Genomic DNA, 889 nt, shown 5'->3' on the forward strand with positions numbered 1-889 from the left:
AAAAGCAGAGCAAGGTATGGATATAAACTATAAAGACAACACAAATGCTGCTAACATCACTGCTGATGATTTCAATCACTTTCTTATCAACTCTGCCAAACTTAGCCTCTCAACTCAGGGCAACCAGAATTCCAATTTTACACATTCACCTATTTCTCACCCGACATCTGGCAGAAATTTTCAACAAGACATTACAAACATAGTGTCAGCTTGTAATGGAGAGAAGTACAAGTGATTGATATAATTAAAGCAACCTCTAAATTAGGATACTCCAGATGTTTATGGCCTGTCAAACTTTGTAATTAAAAAAATTGTAGATCTCATACATATCCTCTTTGCATACTGATAAATTGAATGCTCTCTAGTGGGCAGTTTCAAGAATGTCTCCAGAAGACAGTTGTCATACCATTTTACAAAAGGGGTGACAAGTCCTGTATCAATAATTATAGACCACTTTCACTTTTGCCTATTCTCTCAAAAATAATAGAATATTGCATACTGCAGCAAATATGCTTACACATATCAGACAATAATATATTAAATGATTCTCAGTGTGGATTTAGGTCAAACTTATCAACAGTCAAAGCAGTTAAAACCTTATCTTTTTTGTACTAAGCTCATTCAAGTCAGAATTATCTGCTGCAGCCATTTTAATTGACTTGATTAAGGCCTTTGACTCAGTTAACCACAAATTATTATTAGATAAACTGTGTTGCTATGGAATCAAACACTTGGAACTCTCGCTAATCGAATCATAGCTCAGCAAGAGAAACAAATTGTAAAGCATAATGAACAAAAGTCACAGGGCTCAGTGCTTGGCCCTTTAATATTCATATTATTTGTGAATGGCTTTCCGAGTGACTTACCTTGTAAATCTATTCTCTACGCT

Source organism: Schistocerca serialis, chromosome 1, assembly GCF_023864345.2.
Source record: "Schistocerca serialis cubense isolate TAMUIC-IGC-003099 chromosome 1, iqSchSeri2.2, whole genome shotgun sequence".
Taxonomy (NCBI): domain Eukaryota; kingdom Metazoa; phylum Arthropoda; class Insecta; order Orthoptera; family Acrididae; genus Schistocerca; species Schistocerca serialis.